This window comes from Spermophilus citellus, assembly GCF_964194105.1.
Source record: "Spermophilus citellus genome assembly, chromosome: 4".
Classification (NCBI taxonomy): Eukaryota; Metazoa; Chordata; class Mammalia; order Rodentia; family Sciuridae; genus Spermophilus; species Spermophilus citellus.
In genome coordinates, this window is record NC_138185.1 from 113,563,282 (window position 1) to 113,582,040 (window position 18,759).

At 39.5% G+C, this 18,759-nt stretch overlaps 1 protein-coding gene across 5 annotated transcripts in view; it reads right to left on the reverse strand.

Moving 5' to 3' along the window:
• MAP2K5 (mitogen-activated protein kinase kinase 5) overlaps positions 1 to 18,759 on the reverse strand; it is a 239,809-nt gene that overhangs the window by 40,754 nt on the left and 180,296 nt on the right. The window lies entirely within an intron of this gene.

An 18,759-nucleotide genomic window follows, 5' to 3' on the forward strand; every position in this document is an offset into this window, starting at 1 on the left:
GAGAGCGCCACTGTGTTTATAGTGTAACAGCTCAGGATGTAATGAAATTACACTGCAGAGTACTTTAACAGTCATCTCATTAGACCTACAGTTGGAACAAGAGAGCCACATAAAGTAGGCAGCTGCAAATGACTCCATTCTCATCTATTCTCATTTGCTATTAAAAATACCTTTCGGCGGCTTTTTTCCTCCCTGACATCCCTACACAAAGTGCCCTGCAAAGTATGATACATGCACCTATTTAAATTAACAAAGGAATGACTTATTTTAATCTCACTGTGCTTTGGAGTGCTTTGGCCATTTGGATGAGCAATATATCATTACATACAACCTTCCAGCGCTGCAGGCAAGAAACTCAGAGCATGCAGCATTTGGTGGGAGCCAAACAATTTCTCTAGCACACAACTGTGTCAAATGCATGCATGTATTCATTATTGAGAACGAGAGGAAATAGCTTTGATGTAGTGGAAAAAAGAAGATGATAAAAGCACCTCTGCAATATGCGTGTCATTATCAATGGTGGCAGATAGATACAATTGCACAGCCTCCTATGTGATTAGTAAATATACATATAATTGCTGTGGCCAATTATCAGAAAAATGAGATCGGTAATTACAAGACAGAAAATTAACTAGAACTCTTATTAAGGCTTTGTTTCCAATTCAAACAATTGGAAACTGCTGGAAAATACAATTAAATCAAAAGGAACTGAGGGGGTTAAAGTGGCCAAAAAAAAAAAAAAAAAAAGAAAAAAAAGAAAAAGGAAGAGAAAAAAAAATCCCAAAGAGGTTAACAGAAGAGGACCCAGAACAAAATAGTTCTTGGTTTTTGCATATCTATCCTCTTAGCATTTATTCTCCTCATCCAGAGGAGGGGAAGGCTGGTGATTCGAAACTTAAAATTCTCAGTGGAGAAAGGCTTCCAGGAGAAAAGGAAAACAAAAGAAAATGGGAGTGGAATAAAATCTTGCCAAGTTCAAAGGCTCACATTCAGGCATTACATAGAGAGGACATGAAAAACGGTGGCTGACGAAGCAGTCTACTCAAAAGAAACAAGGCACACAATAACATGACAAGTCCTCGATAAAGGTACTATAAAATGGTCACAGAAGTCCCATTGGTTTGAAGAGCAAAAATAAAACATGATATCAATTTCAGCCTTGGCCTGTTTTAGGAAAGCCATATATATCACCAAGCCTGCAAGATTCCACAAGGTCCAGTTCAAGAAATGACATTTTACTGTCTCAAAAACCATTAGTAAAAAGATAGTTCAAAGTCTGAGGTGCAGAAATTATTATGAACTCTGATCAGTTAGGAAGCTTCTTGAAGTCATTCTCTTAGATCTTTCTTTTGCTCTATCGCTCTTTCCTAGAGTATTGGAAGTGTCTGAGTAGAAGAAGCTTTAAAATGCAGTATGTAGGAAAACAAAAGCATGCTGTCTTAATGGGGCTGAATATTTACCAAGATGGTTAAAATTCTGGATGGTTCTCTACCACGATCTGGTATAAAACATGATGCTAATGTGGGTCTCATTTCAAAGCATGATACCCAGAGCAAGTTAATGAATTATAGACAAGGCAACTTGATGAAGATGTCATTTTAACATGGATGAGAAACAAAAAAAGGAAATGTGACATCTTGCATGGGTAGTTAATTTTATTTAAGACCTGATATTGTAGACTGTTAAGTTCCTCGTATTATAAAACTAAGGAACACTGGGTGGTACCCATGAATAATTTATTTCACTTCTGAAAATGCTAACCCAAGTCGACTTCCCAGAACCACAGTGGATTCTCATCTCAGTGGTGCCTGGAAAGAATCACTCATCAAAGATGTGGGGGGAAATTTTAATTTCATGTGCATAATACCAGATACTTCTTTTCATTCTAAAATCCATGTCTCTTGTGCCTCAAGGAAGAATTTTCTAAAATGCAGAAGACAGACTGACTAGTAGGGGTGATGGAAATGACACATGTAAACACGGGGCAAAGGAGACCCCAGAGAGCTTCCAATTCCACAAAAATATGTAGGCTATTAACATGCCAAAGGGAAGCAGATAAATACACCTGAGGATGTCCACTGTGCTGGAGGGTTTTAAAGTACACTTTTCTCTTTAAAAAATAAAAATAAAAGTAGAAGTTAGTGTAGATCAGGACATGAAAGGTCTCCAAGAACCTACCTATTTTGATATTAGTTCAAATTGGTGGGCAGGAGGGAGAGCAGGGGAACTCAGCTTGGGCTTCAGCTTTACCACAACTCCCAGGAAGGGAATACATCTGGTAACCATGGAGCCAGAGGGGGCACTGACACCCACCCCAAGGGACTCTATGAACCCAGTAAAGTAGTTGCTGCTACTTATCAAAAATGTCCTCTGTAAAACATGGGCTCAGATAAAGTGGAGAAACACATTTTGAAAACAAACACAGATTAAAGAAGCAGCAATACTGCTAACTCTCAGTACTGGCTAAAACTGACTCTAAATTGTTAATAAAAGTTACTCTTTTTAAGGTCTTGGTGCCATATTTCACCTTAAGGGCTTTTTGGGGATGGTTTTCTGTTGAACTTCTCAGCATGGAGGTGTGGAATGATACAGTGGACATAACCTTAACCAAAAGCCTTAACCTGAGATTCTGGTCCCAAATCAACTTTAGAGTCCTGCCAGTGGGCCCAGGCTGGGTTTTGTTCTTGAGCAGGCAACTGTTATATAAAAACAGCTGCCATAAAGTGTTTTAGCAAGCAATTCTGGTCACCAAGGAGGACAGGCTCCAAGTCTCAGAGGTTTCAGTAACTACCTGGTCAGCCCCATTTGCTAAACAACTGGAACGCAAGCATGCGATACGCCAGAGCACAGAGAAGGGACAAAGGAAAAGAAGTTTGAGTGATGCCTTTGCCTTGTGAATAATGAACAGTTCAGGAAGGTCAACCCATTACAACGGAAACTGTTTAATTATTAATTATGCACAATCTATGAGCAAAAGGACAAGTTCAGAATGTTTAATGTGTGCTAACTTCAATTCGACTCTCTCTGGGTATTTTGTTATTAGCACTTGTCAGCAAGGTACTCAGGCATAGAAAAAGGCAAGCCGCAGAAAATCTGAGTGTGTGTGTGAGTGTGTGTGTGTGTGTGTGTGTGTGTACCTTACACACTCAAAGAGGTGGAGGGCGGGGAGGCAGAAGGAAGTTCAATCCTAATCACAGCTGCTGGGAACTGAACCCAGGGCTTGCACATGCTAGGCAAATGCTCTACCACAGAACTGCATTCCCAGCCTTCCCCCTTCCTCTCTCCATTTTTTTGGGGGGTACTGGAGATTGAACTCGGGGCACTCAACCACTGAGCCACATCTCCAGCCCTATTTTGTATTTTATTTAGAGATAGGGCTTTACTGAGTTGCTTAGCATCTCACTTTTGCTGAGGCTGGCTTTGAACTGGTGATCCTCCTGCCTTGGCCTCCTGAGTAGCTGGGATTACAGGCATGTGCCACTGTGCCTGGCCACTTTATGACCTTGAGAGCAGGAAGGTACATTGGATACTCCAAATATAGAAAATGTAACTGAGAAAAATGCTTTTGAAATGACTTACTTAAAAGGGAGACCATAATTTTAAAGAGGTGTTCTTTTTTGAAACCATGATATATTTTGGTTTTAACTGGGTCCATGCTAATCATTAATGCTTATTACCAACTCCCACTCTCCCCTGCCACAAAATCAATCCAGTAACACTGGTAAGATCTGAAAAAATTATGATCGGTGGTTTGTATCTTGTGTCAATGTCAGTTTCCTGACTGTGATGTTGGACAATACTTACATTACCACTAAGGGAAACTGAGTGGAGGGTTCATAGGATCTCTATTTTTTCTTACAACTACATATAACTCCAAAATTATGTCAAAATAGAAAGCCTAAAAAGATAAAGGGGCTATTTTTTAAAACTCAAATAAAACAGATTCTTAGTAGGACTCTATTTTGTATAAGGGAAAAGCCTAAGTACACAATTGGAAAAAAGTTAAGGGGCCTTTGTTTTAGAAATATTCCTGAGGACTTCACTTTTGGCTTTTTCATAATTCAAGATGACCATGGAACCTGACTGTGGAGAGGTAGTTAATTCAGATGCTGACGGGCACAAAGTAGTGTATAAAAATGATACATTCATTATTTTTTTTGCTCATTCAGTCAAGAATTTTTTTGAGTGCCTACTACATTGAAGGAAATGAGTCTGGCATTGTGGGATGGCTGATACTTAACGCATATCCACAAAGGATTTTTGTATTGTTCAGAGGGATGAGATACGTATCCCTAATAAACAGTCCTGAAAGATGGAGGGAGGGGCCCAGTAGCAGTGCCAAGGTAGGTGCTCAGGTGGTACTGGGGAGTCCTGAGGTTTTGATTCAGATTGGCTGGTACATATGACTCTGAAAGGGGAAATGTTTTGAATAAAGTTTTGAATTTAATGCATTTGGATTTCAGGTTTTTGGATTAGGGATGCTCAACCGGCAAACTATGCAACTATTCCAAAATCTGAAAAACCCTGAAATCTGAAATACTTGTGGTCCTAAGCAGTTTGGAGAGGGAACACTAAACCTGTTTAAGAGTCTGGAATATACGGGGTACATTTTTTTTTTTTGTTCTCCTGCCTTCCTCCTTCCTCACTCCAGGAGGGCAAGAGGGAATACAAGAACCTGGAATATGAAGGTCTGTGTCCTACTCAATTCTGCCCGTGCACAAACCAAGTTTTACATATACTGCAGTAAAACATAAGGAAGACAGAAGGGCAGTTCTCAAACTCTCAGTGTGTGTTTTACAATACTAAGTTTCTGGTTGCTTGTTACAACAGTAAGAAACAAAAAGTTAAGGGGACTTCGCTTTAGAAATATTCCTGAGGACTTCATTTTTGTCCCGGAATAAACAGGAAGAGCTTAGCATCCCCTCACCTCACTGACCAAAAATCTTCCTCCTGGACCAATACGTGAGTGAGAAATAAAGTTTTATTATGTATTAATAAAAAAAAATCTTGCGGTGTTGGCTGCACTGGCAAATTCTAAGGTCAATTGTGTTGTGGTCAGATTAAATCAGCCTGGCATGTTAAATTTTTTTTTTTAAATAGTCTATTTCTAGACTTAGTGCTGTCATGGCATCAAAAATCACACAGAGCCCCAGACTGAGAGTTATGCTCCATGTTTTAAAAGTAAGTCATTTAATTCAAATCTGATGTTCCTGTGGCCTGGGCAGTAATTTCTGGTCTCAGGCACTGGGGTTCCTACTAACTGGTACAGCAATCTTAGATCACTCCTCCTCTCTCCTCAGTGCAGGGACCAAAGGTCATTTGTAATTCCAGTAACTTTATGTCAGACAGAACAGCATTTTGTCTGTCAGCCCCCAAATTGTTTTTTGATCCTCTGCTGCCCACTGCTTTAAAGTAGCATCTTTGTGAGACAACTGGCAGAATCCATAGGACAAATCTGTGCTCCCTTGGGGAGGAAACTTCATTTGCGAAAAACAAAAACCAAAAAAACTGGACCCTGCCTTTAAATATCTCTGCAGAAGCTAATCTATAAACCCCAAACTACCAGTCCAAAGTAGAATCCCCGTGGCAGGTTCTGGAGAAATAGCAAAGATTTACATCTCAAACAACTCCAAGGTTTACATGTGCATGCTTTGGCTGTAAGACTGTAACCAGGAAAAAAAGAGCAACACGTTTTATCAGAGGGAGAAAGGTGGGGAATGAACAGTCAGGTGCTCCTGGCTTGTCAGAGTTGCCTGTGTAAACCTTGCCCGTGCAGTGGACTGGTACAAATTCGACTGATGCTTGTTACACACATGGAGTTTGTAAAAGCATGGCTATTCTATGAGGGAACAATTGGTGTTTTTGGCTCTAAATGTCTTTTTAATATCATAATGAGGATGGAACTGACCTACTCCTTGGAGTGTTACGCAGGACAGTGCTGGAGTGGGAGCAGGGCTTGGAATTTAGGAAGGCTTGCAGATGATGTCATCAGAGAAGAAAGCCTCCGACTCCTCAGCAGGAGACTGGAGAGAGCCCTCCTTTTACTCATCCCACTCCACATCAAGCCCTGAGCAGAAAAAGTGAAAGATGACTCAATTTCCACACTGGGTCACCCCATGCTCTGGGTTGCCAGACGTGACAAATTACTTGTGTGGGCATTTTGGTGTGAAGTTCTGTCCCCTGGGTCTGGGCTGACAGTAGCAGCTCATTTAACTTGTCTCAGATGGGCCTGAAACCAGGGGCTTACGGCCTGAATTTCCACCATTGAAACACCTACCGGACCTGAAAACCCCTCCATCAAGGAGAACCAGCTGTTGGCCAAGTGAACATCACTACCAGATGGCTTATAAAAAAAACACAAAATATAAGTGAACAGGTCTAAAGAAATCTGTCTCTAGGTAACTGAAATCTGAAATACAGATATTTTTCCTATTTTATTTTCCTCCTAAATGTGTTTCAAAAGTTCTTCAGTAAAGAGGAATAATCTTTGTCATTAATGTTATAACAAACTTTTCATTTAGTCTACTTACTTTGTTGTCATTTAAAAAAATTATATTTACTTAGAGATTTTCTATATACATGGCAAAGATCCTGGTGTTTAATAAAATTCCTTGAAAATAGGTGGGGTGGGGAAATGGAAAATGGGTTGACCTTTTAAACAGTATTTGCAATTGCTTCCTTTCCGAAGTCAATAAACATTTTTTTTTTGGTTTCTTTTTATTTTAGGTCTCTTGTTGGTTATAAGCTACAGTACACAGCATTTATTTAGCGGTGCCTATGTGAGCAGCACACACACGCTCGCACACTAACATCCACACACACCTCCCTTTCCAGTGGCTTAGGCAGAGCAGCAAAAACAAAACAAAACAAAACAAAAAACCCAAAAACAACAACAAAAAACTTGTCTCATACCAAAGGGATTTCATTCACAAAAGCAAAACCTGTTATTGTCCTCTTTCTCTGTAGCCTCCCAATGTATTTCCATTGCTTTTCCATAAAACACTGCTGCAAATAATCAAGCATGACCATTGACATCCACAAGATTGAGTTTTAGGAACCATTAAATGAGCTCACCCTCGTGGGAAGACTCCTGCTCAGGCTGGTCTAAAGGTAATTATTCAGCAATTCCTACCTGTGGTTTTACCTTGTCCCTATATAGTGTTTGAATTTCCTACTCTGGTAAGGTCAATTTTTTTCCCCTCTGGAAAAGTCCAGCTACACATGTTTGATTCAGGCCCTAAATTATAATGTTAATATATACACTGGCATTCCAACCAGTTTCTATGCAAAGAAGCACTGATTTAAAGCAGTCTTAGATTAATGATAGATTGTAAACTATATCAAACAACAAGAGAGGAAATCTAGGAGAGAAAAATAATCCTTAATAGGTTCCTAAATGGAAGGAAGAATTCCCCTTCTTGCAGGCAAGGATGTGAACCACGTCCACACACTGCTCAAGTGCAAGAACCCGGCAGGTCCGTGTCCTGGAAAACCAACAAGCCGGAACACCACCAAGCCAGACTCGGCACTCACTGCAAACCCAGTCCACATCCCCACACTGGATGTCCTCCTGAATGTTCACTCAACTGTTAGTTAAAATAATTACTGCCATTTGCCACCTGCACTGCAAGCTACAGATAAGGGGAAAAACAGAACTTGCAGTGACTGCATGAAGTATGAGCGACGGCTGCATTTGCTTACATGTTTTTAAACAAATCCAAATGTGACATCAGCTACAAACCAAGGGCTTAGAATTATATGTGAATTTGGGCTATACTTGGTTCCATACAATAAATATCAGAGAGAAGGGACTGTAAAGCTGGCTAACGGAGATACTGCAGCAGTTTAAAATTAGTTAATATGAGAGGAACAAAGAGAGGGGGAAAGGGAGGGAGCGAGGGAGGGAGAGGAAATGAAAAAATAGAACTACATACTGTGAAATGAACAAGTTCAGTTAGAATGTTCATCAGGATTTGGAAAATCATAATGCCATCTGCTACTCTGGACCTCAGAACATCAGGGATCTCGTGGGCCCAGACGCTTCCATTTCCAGGAGGAAGGAAGGAACTTACGCTCCCTGGAATGCTGCCTCCATTCTGGAATGGAGGCAACAACCCCAGCCGACCAGTTTGGAATCTCTTTTGAGAACATTTCACTGCTTGCACACGCATTTTCCCTGGTTTAGGGAAAATTAACGGCAGGCAAAACGATTACAGCAACTTGGCAGTGAAGCAGAGCGGTGTCCCAGCCCCCATGGCTGGGTAACTGACCCTGGCATCCAGCTTGGGCTCAGGGTGTGTAGGTCCCATCATGGTGGATTAAATGAGCACTGTCCTATGGCTGGGTAAGACTTCACAATAGAGCAACACATGTTAAATGACAGCAGCCAAAACTGGCCCCACCAGGCAACTGCCCATTCACAGGACGCTATTCACAGGCCTCTACCACCAAGAAATTAATTCATTAATAATACATCAGGCTTCATGGACGATTCAAAGGAAATGCCACAAAGCTACTTGTTCAATGACTATGTAAAGATGCAGAATTTTTCCTGGTTAAAAAGCCCCACAAATCTAATTGACTTACCGGAACCAAAATCATGGAGATGTTTATGTTAATATTTTGTTTAGTAAAAAAGAAGAAATGAAGAAAGTCTATCCACTGAATTCATCAGTGCCACTAGAAAATAATAAAAATACAGATTTGCAGTAGTAGCTAAGAAAATATGGTTTTATGGAACTTTTTAAAAAATCAGGTTTTCCATCTTTCAGAGTCTATGTACAGCTTTCAGACTATCAGGAAAAAAATGTTCTCTTAAACTGTTTCTTCTGTAACATTTTTTTTTTACTTACTTCTTTCTTATTCCTCTCTCTCAACAACTCATAAATATGAATTAAATATAATTATAAATGAACAGAACATTAACTTTTGGATTACTGCTGTGTTTTGGTAGAATGTTAATGTCATTTCTAAAGAAATAGTTATTACCAATAGAAAAAAGTAATTACTAAAGGAATCCTAGCCTTAATACTAACCTATTTTCTATCTTCAGACCAGCCAAACAGCATTAATTTAAACACACTGGACTTTTCAAAGGAGGTATTAGATTTCTAAAGACTGCCTTACATAAAAGAGGAATATCAGTTTTCAGCCTCCAATTATGTATTCCCAATACTGTGAGACACAGGTCTAGTTAAGATTGCTGCAGGACAGGTTACTGTGCGTATCACTTGTATTAACTTACCAAGTTTCTAAGGCCCGAGTCACAAACTCATGCAAGCTGCACACACCGTGATATCCCACTACCTGCTTACAGGAGTTAGATTAGAGCAATTCAGTGTGGTCAGAGGCTCTAGATTCACATGGACTAGTGGGTTCAGGCCAACAGGTCTCCTCTCCTTAAAGCCACCCAAGTTATGTGTCATGAAAGGAACAGGCCACCCTTTCATGACGCTGGCAGCCAGAAAGGTGAGAGATGTTCATTTTAATTCTTACTAACTTCAGCAGCAAGGGTTATGATAAAATGTAAAATCCTTCCGGAAAAAGACAGCAAGTTATTCCTTCTGGGGTTGGGTGATACCACCTTTTTGTACTTTTTTAATTCCAAGAAAGAATTATCAGGCAGTTATTCTTACCCCACTCCCAACAGCATGTGTATTTTCACAGCCCAGTATCTTCTGAGTTACCCTGTCTGATGGCAATCATTTCACAAAGTATATGTACATCAAAACTTGTTACAGGCTGGTGATATAGCTCAGCTGGTAGAGTGCTTGCCTCGCATGCACAAGGCCCTGGGTTCAATTCCCAGCACCACAAAAAATGAAAACCAACAAAAACATGTTGCATAACTAAAATATATATAATTTCTATTTGTAAATTACACCTCAATAAAGCTGGATAAATGCAACCTTTACATTATACAAGGCACATTTATATTAAAATTTTTGTATACCTTTAACTTGTTTCTTTTCTCTTTCCTCCTGTTCTTAAAGAGAAGCAAAAGTAATAATAATAATAATAATAATAATAATAAAAAACACAAGAGAGTCATCACATCTGGGGGACAGTCTCCTTCATTCAGGAATAAGTGACCTACCTTAGAGTTCATCGGGAATGTGTATGAAACCCAAAACAGTGCATTGTGCAGACAGACTCAGTGTAACAATGACAGGAATAGCTGTGGCTCTAAGAAGGGGACCTCTGTGGCTCAATGTGAGGGAACTGCTGGCCCTCCCCATAAAGTCTGTAGCTAAGAAGAGGGATTGATAAGAACGCCACAGGATGGGGCAGAACAATGGAAACAAGGTGGCAGCTGAGTGATGGACAGGAAACAAGAAGGGGAGTACTTGCTCTGGGGCAGCCTTGGGTCCTCAGTGAGGGAGAGCAAAGAGGATTTAGATAGAGATGGGAACAGATTTTCTCTGTAAACCAAACAAAACAAATGCCAAATTTAACATTCCGTTATTATAATCCCACTTATAAAAGTTTCTGCCTTTTGCAAGTTCTGATGCCTCTGACCATAAAACCTGATAAGATGTAAGAGAGAGTCTACTATTTACCTCTCTGCCTGGCTGACATGAGCACACCATTACAGTGGTACTAAAAAAGTCCCCATAACTGAGGACCATCAGCTACCCCCTCGAATGCCTCAACTCACCAGGGCCCTTACATGGACTCTTTGCTTAGATGCGGCTCTCCTGATATTTCCTAGAAATGCCAGCAAACATGCCCAGTGCAGGATGAAGGCAGTGGCAGAGGCCAGTCCCTTCCTTGCAGCTCAGTGAAGAAGAAGGAGCACAGCACAGCACAGCACACGTGGACAGAAGAGGAGGAAAGAGAAGACATAGAAGACTGAGAAAGGGAGGAGAAAATGAGGGAAGAGCCTCCTTTATATAACCACATATTATTCCCTGGTACTGGGATAGGAGTGCTCTGTCACTGAGCTGTATCCCCAGCCATTTTTATTTTTTAATTTTTATTTTTTGGTATTGGGGATTGAACTCAGGGGCACTCAACTACTGAGCCACATCCCCAGCCCTATTTTGTATTTTATTTAGAGACAGGGTCTCACTGAGTTGCTTAGTGCCTTGCTTTGCTGAGGTTGGCTTTGAGCCCACCTCCGGAGCCACTGGGATTATAGGTGTGTGCCACCGCACCCAGCTATTTTTAATTTTTGAGACAGGGACTTGCTAAATTGCTCAGGTTGGCCTTGAACTTTTATCCTTCGCCTCCCCAAGTCACTGGGATTACAGGAGTGTGCCACTGTGCCCAACTATCACCACATTCTTAAAAAGCCTCAAAGCTCCCCTCTGCCTTGTTTCTCCTACCACTCCGCCTCTACAGAATTACCTCTGAGAAAATACAGACCTCAATGCATGGAACCTTCCATGGATTTCCCTGCCTACAGGGTAACACTGAAGCTTCTTGGTCCAGCGTTTGACGCTCCCACCTGTGGTGTTTTCTAGCTCACTTTAGGCCACTCACACATGAGTCTTTCCAGCTGCTCTCTGCTGTTTGCTTGTGCCCCTGCCTCTGTGGAACAACCTTCTCCTCTTTTCATGTCATAGATGCCTAAGTATTCTCCATGGCTCAGCTCACATACCATCTCCTCTTTGAAGTTGCTTTTGTTATCTTCCCACCTTTTCCAGCCTACCAGGCTCCAGCCCAGTGCCAGGCAAAATCAGCACAGTACTGTTTATATGGCTTTATTATAATTTTTATCATACTAAATCAATTTAGTTCACAAATTTGTCTCTCCCTAGATCATGCAGTCACCCAGCACAGGGGTCTATCCCAGCACATGGTAAAGATCATGGCCCAACAAGGGCTCAATGAATGTTCCTTGACATAATGAAAATACAGATTTAATCCTGTCAGAAGAAAACAGGGGAAACACTCCAACACACAGGGATAGGCACCAACTTCCTGATAATAATGTAATTCTGTTTATAGCCGATAGCCTAGGAAATGATACAAGAGTCGGTAAGTGGGATGGCATCAAATTAAAGAGCTTCTGCATAGCAAAGGAAACAACAGCGTGAAGAGATAGTCTACTGAATGGGAGAATATCTTTGCCAGTCACTCTTTCAACAGAGAATTAATATACAGAACATACAGAGAACTCAAAAAACTCAACATTAAAAAAGAAACTTAATTCAGTAAGTGGGCCAATGAGTTAAACAGACACGTTTCAAAAGAAGAGTACAAATGGCCAAAAAAAAAAAAAAATGTTCAACATCTTTAGCCATTAGGGAAATACAAACAAAAACTACACTGAGATTTCATCTTAAGCCAGTCAGAACAGCAACTATCAAGCATATAAATAAAATAAATGCTGGTGATGATGTGGGGAAAAAGGATCATTTACACATTGTTGGTGGAAATGTAAATTATTATAGCCACTATGAAATCAGAAAAGAGGTGCTTCAAAACACTAAAAATTGAGCTACCATATGATCTGTTACACCACTGCTTAGTATCTGTCCAAAATAATTAAAGATAGTATAGTTTAGAGATACATGCATACCCATGTTTACTGCAGCGTAGTTCACAATAGCCAAATTATGGAATCAGTCTACGTGTCCAACAATAGATGAATGGATAAAAAAGTGGTATAGATACACAATGGAGCTTTATTCAGTCATAAAGAAGAACAGAATTACATTATTTGCAAGAAAATAGATGGCACTGGAGAGTATCATGTTAAATGAAATAAGTCAGGCTCAGAGAGACAAGTGTTATATGTTTTCTCTCATATGTGGAAGCTAAAGGGAAAAAAAGAAAAAAAAGGGATCTCATGAAAATAGAAGGGAGACCACTAAGGTAGAGTAAAGAGATCAGGGGAAAGGAGGGGGGAAGGATAAAAAGAAGTATTGGGAAATGAAACTGGTTAAATTATGTTATATGCAGGTATAATTATGCCACAACAAAACCCACTATTCTGTATAATTAATATGTAGCAATAAAAAAGTTTTGTTTTTCGTACTGGGGATTGAACCTGGAGTGCTTAACCACCGAGACACATCCCCAACCCCAACCCTTCTTTATTTTTTATTTTTTTTAAAGAGAGAGTGAGAGAGGGGAGAGAGAGAGAGAGAGAATTTTTAATATTTATTTTTTAGTTCTCGGCGGACACAACATCTTTGTTTGTATGTGGTGCTGAGGATCGAACCTGGGCCGCACGCATGCCAGTCCAGCGCGCTACCGCTTGAGCCACATCCCCAGCCCCCCTTCTTTATTTTGACACAGGGTCTTGCTTAGTTGCTTAGTGCCTTGCTAAGTTGTTGAGACTGGCCTTGAACTTATGTTTCTCCTGCTTCAGCCTCCCAAGCTGGTGAGATACAGGTGAGTACCAGAATGCCTGGCTAATAAAAAAGTCTTAAAAATAATTAAAAATGGATTTTCTAGCAGGGCTGGTCATAAAACGAACTGTGGGTTAAATTTATCTTCTCTCTCTCTCTCTCTTTTTTTTTTTCCTACTGAGGCCCATCCCATCCAGCTAAATAAGATCTTTTTTCCTAAACACAGCAGCTAAGCATAGAGGCCATTATACAGAAACTTGCTTCTCCTCTTTTTTTTTAACTTAAAAAATATTTTATATAAAATAAAATTCACCTGTTTAAAGTACACAACTCAGTTCCAGGTCATTTCCATCATCCTGAAAAGAAACCTAGTACCAGTAACAGTCACTTCTAATTCCCCTGTCCCCTCCAATGTACTTTCTGTTTACTAGTTTACTAACTAATCTATTTTCTGTCTCTATGAATTTCCCTGCTGTGAACTTTGCCTGTAAATAAATTTCATATTACGTAAGTCTCTTTATGCTTGGTTTCCTTCATGTAGCATGTTTTCAAGGTACATCTATGTTATAGAATTTTTCAGTTCTTTATTCCTATTTATGACTGAATAATATTCCAAAGTATAGATATACCACCTTTATTTTCATGTTTATCAGCTGATGAACTTCTTGGCTGTTTCTATCTTGTCTACAATGAATAATGCTGCTATGAAAACCCATGTTTTTATGTGGACATGTGTTTTCAGTTCTCTCAGATATATTTCTAGAAGTGGAATTGCTGGGTCATATAATGATAATTCAATTTAAGTTTAATTAAAAAAATGTTTTTGTGTGTGCTGCTGGGATTGAACCCAGGGCCTTGCACGTGAGCAAGTGTTGTACCACTAACCTATACCCCCAGCCCTATGTTCCAATTTGTGATGACCTGCCAAACCGCACTTCATAGCAACTGCATCATTTCTACATTACCACCAGTAATTTATGAGGGTTTTCATTTCTCTACATTCTTGCCAACACTAGTTATTTTCCATTTTTCTATTTTAGCCTCCTAATGGGTATGAAATATTTGCTCATAGTTTTGACTTACATTTCTCTAATTAATGATGTTGAACATATTTTCATGTGCTTATTCAACATTTATATATCTTCTTTGAAGTAATGCTATTCAAATTCTTCACCCATTTTAAAATTGGTTTATCTGTCTTTTTAAGTATTACTGAGTTGGGGGTGTATTGCTATCTTAATATTAAGTCTTCTACTCCATGAGCACAGACTGTCTTTCCACTTATTTATGTTTTTAATTTCTTTCAATGATGTTTTGTAGTTTACAGTATACAAATTCTTTTGTTAAATTTATTCCTAAGTCTTTAATTCTTTCTGATGATTGCAACTTGAGTTGTTTTTTTAATTTTGTTTCTGTATTGGCCATTTTGGATTACTGGTGTACAGAAATACAAGAGAGTTTTGTATCTTGATGTTTTATTCTGCACTTTGCTGAACTTGTTTATTAGCTCTAATTTTTTAAAAAAAATATTTTCTATATATAATATCACATTATTTGCAAGTGTAGTTTTACTTCTTCCTTTTCAAAATGGAAGTTTTCTTCTTTTTAAAAAATATTTTAAAATTGTCAATGGATCTTTTTATTTTGTTTACTTACTGATTTATATGCAGTGCTGAGGATCCAACCCAGGGCCTCACCCATGCCAGGCAAGCCCTCTACCACTGAGCCACAAGCCCAGCCCTGTTTTCTCCTTGATGAACTGCCCTGCACAGAACCTCCAGGACAATGATGTGCAGCTGTCAAAAGAAGGAACATCCTTATCTCTGATTTTGGGGGAAAACGTTTGATCTTTCACCATTAAGGATGATGTAACTGTGAGGTTTGGGTAGATATTTCTTATCAGGTTATAGAAGTTATTTTTTTAACAAGTTTTTTGAATGTCTTTATTATGAAAAGGTACACTGGATTTTGTCAAATGTTGTTTCTGTGTCAGTTGAGATGATCACGTGATTTTTGTCTTTCATTAATATGGTACATGATACTGATTGATCTTCATATGTTGGACCAACCTTATATTCCTGGGATAAATGTCACTTGGTTATGATGTGCTGCTCTTTTAATGTCTTGCTGAATTCATATTGCTGGTATTTTCTTGAAGATTTTTGCATCTATATTGATAAGGAATATTGGTCTGCAGTTTTCATTTTTTGTGAGTATTTGGTTTTGGTATCAGTATAATACTGGTTTCAAAGGAGAAATTAGGAAGTGTTCTCTCATCATTTATATGGAAAGTTTGAGAAGACATGTTGTTAATTCTTCATTAACCATTTGGTAGGATCACCAATATAATGATATGGTTTTGAGCTTTCCCCTGTTGGAGTTTTTTTTTTTTTTAAATATATCTTTCCTTATTATAGGTTTATTTAGATTCTTCGTAAGTCAGTATTGGTATTTGTGTCTTTCTAGGAATTTGTCCATTTCAGCTAAGTTATCTAATTTGGTGGCCTACATTTTTCACAGTATTCCCTCAAAATCCTTTTTATTTCTGTAAAGTTGGTAGTAATGTGTCCTCTTTCATTGCTGACTGTAGATACTAGTGTCCTACCTCACTGTCATTCTAGCTATGAGCTTGTCATTTTGTTGATCTTTTCAAATGTTGTGGTTTAGCTATGAGGTATCCCCCAAAAGCTCATGTGTAAGACAATGCAAGAATGTTCAGAGGCAAAATGATTACTTTACGAGAGATACACCTAATCATTGGTTTAATCTACTGATATGGATTAACTGGGTAATAGCTGTAGGCAGGTAGGGTACAGCTGGAGGAGAAAGGTCATTAGGTGTGTGCCTTTGGGGTAAAGCTCTCTGTGTTACCTGGTGCCATGTTCTGAGCTGCTTTTCTTCTCTACATCATTCTACCATGATGTTCTTTCTCCCCTAGGGCCCAAAGCAATGAACTAACACCTTTGAAATGGTGAGCGCCAAATACACTTTTCCTCCTTTAAAATTCATGTTAGGTCTTTTGGTCACAGTGATGAAAAAGCAGACTAAAATATCAAAGAACCGACTTTTGGTGTCACTGATTTTCTCTATTTCACTTATATCTGCTGTAATCTTTTATTATTTTCATTCTCCTGCTTGCCTTGGGTTCGGTCTTTTATTCTTCTTCTAGTTTCTGAAGTAGAAGATAAGGCTGCTAATTTTGAGATTAAAAAAAAAAAAAAAATATATATATATATATATATATATATATATATATATATTTAGATGTAGTTGGACACAATACCTTTATTTCACTTATTTATTTTTATGTGGTGCTGAGGATTGAACCCAGGGTCTTGCATGTGTGAGGCGAGCGCTTTATTGCTGAGCCACAACCCCAGTTCCATTTTTGAGATCTTTTTTTCCCTTTTTTTGGTTCTGGGGATTGAACCCTGGGGTGCTTTACCACTGATCTACATTCCCCAATCGTTTTTATTTTTTATTTTGAGACAGGGTCTCACTAAGTTGCTGAGAGTCTTGCTACATTGCCCAAGATGGCCTCAAACTTGTGATCATCTTGCCTCAGTCTCCTGAGTCACTGGAATAACAGGCATTCGCCACTATATCTGGCTCTTCTCAATTACAGGCTGTTACCAACCACTACAGTTTGTGCTACTTCAGAATTACTTTAATGTTCTACAAATCTTGCAGGGCTAAGAAGCTAACACTTTTGAGTAGCTACTTCTTATCAGGTATAAAACATTACTTAAACAAATTCACATTTTATGGTAAAATGAATAAAGAAACAGAAGTATAAATCAGGGATTTGTTGATTGTTCTGTTGAGCACCTACAGATGCCAAGTAGGAATTTATTTTTAGCTATAATATACCTGAAACATATCTATACTCAGAATAATAACCTATTTCTCTGATTGTCATATTTTAGACAACCTGAATGTTCTGAAACACATCTGTGAACTCAAAAATGATTCACAAGATAGTTTCAGGCTCTTCTGCTTGGCATTTACCTGTTTTCTTTCCTAACCTAGGAAATTCCTCTTTGTCTTCTAAGACTGAGTTTAAATGTCAATTCTCCTAATCCACCTCAGTCCTAGGTTCTATGGTATTCATCCCATACTGAACCATCCTTCTACCTTTCTATATCCATCTCCTCGCCAAGGCCGTGGATTACTTAGGGACAGACTCAAGGGTGAGGTGCCACTTCCATCTTTGTAGTTCTCAGTACCTCAATCCACTGGTAGCCCCCACCAGCCGACTCCAGACAGCTTGGGAATTGGTGACTCAGACATTACTGATGTATTCCCACCTGCTCCAACACCAGCATGCCAGCCCTCTGCTCCCAGCCATACTGGGAGCCCAGGCCTGGAGAGAGCTTAAGGTGAATCTATAGCCTCTACATCCCTCATTTGGAGCCTTTAAGTGTGGCTAGGGTCACTCTTAGGAGTATAAAGATGGAACATATATGGTTGGTTTGCTGGGGTAGCAGGTAGACGGGCACTGACAAGAATGAGGAGTGACCATAGAAAACAGAGGCAATCACAAGAGAGGACACAAGAAAAGCACCAAGCAGAGTAGCACAGCGCAGAAGGCTCTTTAGCCTGGGGCACAGAGCTCTCTGCACTTCAGAGGCCCCAAAACATCACTGGGTGTCAAGGCCAGATGCACAAGCAAAATGGTTGGTAAAATTCAGTGAAAGAACAAAGTAGACCCCACACAATTTTATAGCCCTAGAGGGCATCAATACATCAAAATTTAGTTCAGTACCATGTTCAAAACAAGGACCTGAATCACTGAGAAAAGGTTAAATGATATTCACCACATCTGTCAATAGGTTGCCAAGAACAAACACATTTTAGAAACATTTCTTTCAAAAAATGCAAATTTTCTCATAGATGTCAGAGCTTAAAGTAAGAAATTAGCTTAAAGTAAGAAATTATAGACAATAGGAGCTACCTTAATCCCAAAGATAAGGTGTCAGGTACAGAGACACATTACTTACAATGAGCCACAGCAGTTTCCAAGGCAAGGCAAGCAGGAATTGGGGAGCACATGGTCACATAAAGGTCTTAAGGTAAGAAGTTCTGTGGAGAGAACAACCCTGGGGCGCCAGGTGGTATCTTGAGGACATCACTCATACTGAGCAAGCCAGCTCTAAGTCAGAGAAACTCCACCACCAAAGCTAAACTGGATCACCCAGATTTCTAACTGGAGCCTGTGTTCTTCTGTTGCCTTGGTTACCCTTCCAGTTCCTGATCTGTGGTCCAAGTTTCATGTTCATGATTCTTATTCCTCTGTTTAGTTTTTGGGGTCTTCTATTTGGCCACATGGTGGCTAATTCTGGCTCCGTCCCACAGTTCTACCCCTTGACTCTCAGGCTGGCTCTAACTTTCACTTCTGGCCATTCTGGCTCCTGTGCACCCTGGTCTTGTTTTACTGCTTCTTCACTCTTTGCCATGA